Source organism: Anser brachyrhynchus, assembly GCF_964034855.1.
Source record: "Anser brachyrhynchus genome assembly, chromosome: 17".
Taxonomy (NCBI): domain Eukaryota; kingdom Metazoa; phylum Chordata; class Aves; order Anseriformes; family Anatidae; genus Anser; species Anser brachyrhynchus.
In genome coordinates, this window is record NC_137710.1 from 681,903 (window position 1) to 686,804 (window position 4,902).

At 50.9% G+C, this 4,902-nt stretch overlaps 1 long non-coding RNA gene across 1 annotated transcript; it reads left to right on the top strand.

Annotated features, from left to right (window-relative positions):
- Positions 1 to 657: 657 nt before the first annotated feature.
- On the top strand, positions 658 to 3,514 carry LOC308179211. Its single transcript, XR_013940284.1, has 2 exons — positions 658 to 2,828; positions 3,457 to 3,514. It is a non-coding gene; the product is annotated as an uncharacterized lncRNA (long non-coding RNA).
- Positions 3,515 to 4,902: the final 1,388 nt, after the last annotated feature.

Genomic DNA, 4,902 nt, shown 5'->3' on the forward strand with positions numbered 1-4,902 from the left:
ACGTGGGTGTGTAAAGACAACTGCTGTGAGCGGCACAAACAGAGTTTTGATTAAAGTCCCATGTCCCTTAGCACGAAGGGTGTTCAGTACAAGCAAAATGTTGGTTAGGAAATTGTGGCACACAGGTCCGTCATGACCCTTGCTTTTTAACTATCAATATATTGGGATTCTCTTATCAGTGTAAGAGCGCTGTACGCACGTGGAGTAAAGACAGCCATCTAACCACACAGATAAGCCAGAGGCGCTTTGGAGATGTGCCGTCCAGGAAGGTGTCGGGGTTGGTGTGGAGGTCTTGAAGCCTCAATCTATTCTAAACGTTCCTTGCAGAAAGTCCTTCTCTTGGAATTCGTTATGATAAAAATTTAATTTTTGTGTCTTGAAAAACTCTGTTGAACCTGGAAACCAGCCCTCCTGGAGACTCATGAGCTCTTGCCTTTCAGAACATTGTTTGCAGAGATAAAAATATTTCTGCCACACTTGTCACATGTATTTGAAAAACATATTAATCATTTAAACAAATATTAGCTCCGAAAGCCTATAAATACATTCACTGGGAGGAATATACCCTTTGTTGTAATATTACAATGAAAAATATGCTAATATAGTTGCCTAATTGCTTGTGTTTGAATAACCTCTTTTGTGACAATAAATGTTTGTGGCAGCATCATTCAAACAAGAAATGGAGAGTCTGGTGCCAGCAAGGATTACGTGTGCCTCTGCAGTCACTCCTGATGTGAGAGGAGTCTCCTGCTCCTGTGCTTGGGAGCTCTGTGGATGGAGAGCAGATGTCACGGCAAAAGGCAACCCAGTGGCTGGCTCTGCTGCTGCCCTGGCAGGGATGCTCCCAGCTCCTCCACCAGCACCCGTGTCTGGGGAGGTGAACAGTCAGTGTGAATCGAAGGTCACAGCTGATCGCTGGGAGAATCGAATCTGCATAGTACTTAGCCAAAAAAAAAAAAAAAAGATTACGAGTAAGGGACTGGACAGGAAAGGACAGACCCCGGCCAGCTGCTGCAGCTGCCTGGCCCGGTCCCCAGGCGTGTGCGCAGGGACCAGCTGGGCCCGCTGAGCAGCACAGAGGAAGCCCCACAGCCAGAAATGTCTTGGTGTCTTTTTAAAACTTGCTTTTTGCTCTGCTACTGCATGAATTGGCAGGAGGCTGTATAATTTATAGGTGAGCCTTCAAATGGGGAAGCAAGAGGGTAAACCCGAGGTAGGAGCAGGCTCCCATGGGCAGAGAAGGGGGCTTCCCTGGGACAAGGACCGGGTGTCTCTGACCAGCATCCCATGAGATAAACCAGCTTCTCAGCCACGCTTGCTGCCTGTGGAGATCTCATTAGATGCCTTCTCCACCATCTCCTTCATGCACTTTCATTGGTAATGAAAGCATCTTCACCTGATCCAAAATGACTCCCAAATAATGTATATTGTGGGATGGGCAGAGTCCTCAAAGATTTTTTTTTCATACAAACTCAGCATTTCTTCTTATTTTCTAAAGGCTTATCACACCATAAGAATTTAAATAACAGTGACAGAGCAGACAATACATTACTCTCGCTACTCACAGAAGACATACAACCCTGGAAGACTCTCCCTGCACGACCCACTAGGAGGTTGTGTTGTTTGCTGCTGTGCTGAGAGCTGGGCCTCAGAACTCCTGGGGGTGCCGATGCTGCGAGTCACATCTGTGGCTGTGCAGAAGCTGCATGGGAACGGTGCCACCCCCACAAAGCACCCTTTATACTGTTGCTTCCCACAGCTTCTGCTTTGCGGAGATAAGGATCTGGGCTCTCTGGTTACAGCTGGGGCTCCTGGGCTCTCAGAGTTATCTGAGCACCATAGCAGGGTGAATTTCTGGAGGTGGAATGATTTGGGGTGAGTTAGAAGAGCATTGTCTGTGAATTGTTTGATTATGAATGCCTTGCATCCCCTTGCTGTGTCACATTACCAAAGCTGGTGTCAGTATCTGATGTGATGGAAAATCCTCGTGCACAGCCCTCCCTGCAGCAGACACAAGCCAGGGGCTGTTACTGTGGTTTGGCGTGAGCTGATGCCCGGTGAATCTTCAGCAGGAGCCAGCTCTCAGGGTCCTGAGCGGGCACCCCTGTGGCTGCAGCCCAGCCTTCTGCCTGCCTCCCTGGATGTCACCTGCTACGACAGTCTGAGTTTGGAGGTACACCCCTTCTGCCCCGCTGCCATCAGGGACACCCAAATCAGGAAAGAGTTAAACATAACAGCACTTAAGGAAAATATTGTAAAATCCACTTGAAATTCCCATCAAACTCAATTAGCAGGGCAATGATATACCTAAACAACTGGAATGGGTCGACTTTTTATGCTTTGCTGGATAGCTTCCAAGTTGATAATTAAATTGCGCTGGGCTGCGAGATAAGTGGCTACGAGCGTCTCTCATGCAGAGACTTTGGAGGCCAACGGCCTGGTGGCCACCAGTCCTGCTGGGGTCCCCGCCAGCCGCTCTCTGCTGGATGAGGCCACGAGCAGCTGCTGTCAGGGGTCCCTGCCCCGCACAGCCAGGCCCTCCCGGTGTCCCCCGGGGTGGAAGGGGCTGCCTGCAGGGGCTGGGCTGGAGACCAGGCTCAGGGCAGCCAGCCTTGCTCCAGAGGTGAATGCTGCAGGAGCCCTCCTGAAGAGGTGGCCATAGCTGGGGACACAGCTGTAAAGCGTTTATATTCACCAGTAATGGAGCGATGAGATAACAAATAGCAGTGACTGCCAGCTCAGTACTGACTGGGGTGTGGGAGGAGCTGCAGGACCTTGGGGGGGGCTTCCCTAGCCCCAGGGAAGGGCAGAGCTCCCTCCGGGTGCTGGTGAGTCTGGGAGGGCTTGGAAAGGCTCCTGCTGCCTCCCCAAGTGTGTGTGCCTGACTGGTGAGAGTAGGGGTGTGATTTTTTAACAAATAGTTTGCTTTCCAAAAAATATAGCTCTGTGATGAGTGACAATATTTGTTAATTTGGATTTAATCTGGTGACTAGTGGAACAAAATACTAGAAGTATTTTGAAAGGGATATTTTTGGCAAAACAAAAGCTTCGTTTTAACTTGGTGAAAATGAAGCATTTAAGCCTTCTGTTTTGGAGAGATGCTCTGATTTGAGATAAAACTCAGTTTGGTTAACAAAAGGAAGTCGAAGGGGTGAGAAGGAAAAGCTGCATCCAAACCTAGTGGGGCAGGTAACTCCCTCGAGGGGGTAGCGAGGGGGCTGTGGTCAGGGCACTGGCAGCACCTGCCCCGGCGCAGAGGGCTGGGCACAGGTTAGCGCCAAGCAGCTCAGCGTACAAAGAGGTGGCCCCAGGGGACTGCAGCCGGCAGCTGCCTGCGCTGCGGTGAGCAGTGCAGGGGCAGGTGAGGGCACTTGTGCCAGGGCTCTGTGCCCCCTCTGTTATCTCCTGCTCTTCCTGCTGCCCCCTGCTCTGTCCTCCTTTGACTCCGCGGCGCAGAGTTCAGCTCCGCACTGTGAGCGTTGTCTGAGTGTGGCGTCTCATCTCACACATTTGGGTAAGTCAGCCATGGAATTATCCTATAATGTGGAAATCATACAATTTCTCTCTGATCTTCCCTGAGCTTAGCATTTCATCTCGCTTATACTAAATGCAGCATGACTAAGTAGGCAAGAAAGGGATTTGAGCCCTTTTGTTACTTAAAATGTGAATTAGACGTTCCTGAGGGAAGTTTGTGTCACATTTTCAAGTTAAAAATGCATCAATTATATGTACATGGACCCCTTCCAGTGTGATGGTGAGGGAGGAGCAGAGCTGGTGGCTTCAGGAGCTGCACCGCCAGCAGACACTGCTGGCTTGCAGGTGACAGGGTGGCATCCTTTAGCCCAGGCTGAGCTGCACCAGCTCTGGAGGTGGCAAGGAGCAAGCTGGGAACTGCAGCAGGCCCAAACACAGCAGAAAGTCTTGGTGGGACTGGAACAGAGGTGCAGAGAAGTCGCGTGGGCCTAAGGAGGTTCCGTCACCTGCAGCCAGGGCAATGTGTGCCACGTTCTCGGCATCTGCTGCTCTCCTTGGGCTCCTAAAAGGTTCTGTGGGATTGTGAGGGGAAGGAGAGTATTTGTTTGAAGGGGGAAAAGAAATGGAGTGAGACCATCTGGGTGCACCAGGTACAGGCTCTAATCTAGGAACTGGAACATTCAGGGATGTACAGCTTCACAGTGACAAACTGCTCCTTCCATCTAATGGGAATCTTGCTTCCCTAGCAAAGGCTGCACACAGAGAAGCAGTCGCTGTCTGAGCAGCAATTCTATCTGATGCGTCACTTAGGAAAGAGGATGAGAGGGAGTTTCCCCTGCCCACCCTTTGCCAGCTGCATTCGGATTGCGCATGCGAGTTGCCTGCGGGTGCACGAGGCGAGGCACCGGCAGCAGCTCTCGTGCTGCAGTGCTCACGCAGCAGGGACGGGGCAGCACGCTGTGCCGTGTGCCAGAGCCTCGAGGACTCTCAGCGCCGCTGGGTGAGGGCCTCTTGTGTGAGTCACTGCTTGGGGGAGCCAGGGATCGCACAACGCTCTCGCTGTCGCTCTTTCCTCCCTGTAGAGTTGCTGGGTACGGAAGGCACTTCACCGCTGTGCCTGTAACGAGGGCCCAAGCACTAATCAGCGGTTAGAGCAATCTGCCACTGCTCTTACCCTCCCTCATTTTCTCCTGGCTAGAAATTGGATGAGTGCAATGCTTAGTGGCACTCTAACTTGCAGTATAAATTGCACTGCTGTGCATTGCGAAAGGTCAAGCTGAATGACTTGATGAAATGGATTGACCTACTGAACAGCACTTCAGTCTATTTAAGGACAACCAATTGCGGCAAGAAAGAATAGAAAAGCTGAGCTAGATGAAGGAGGGAAAATGGGCATTAAAAAGTACCATTTCCTACACCTGGATTATC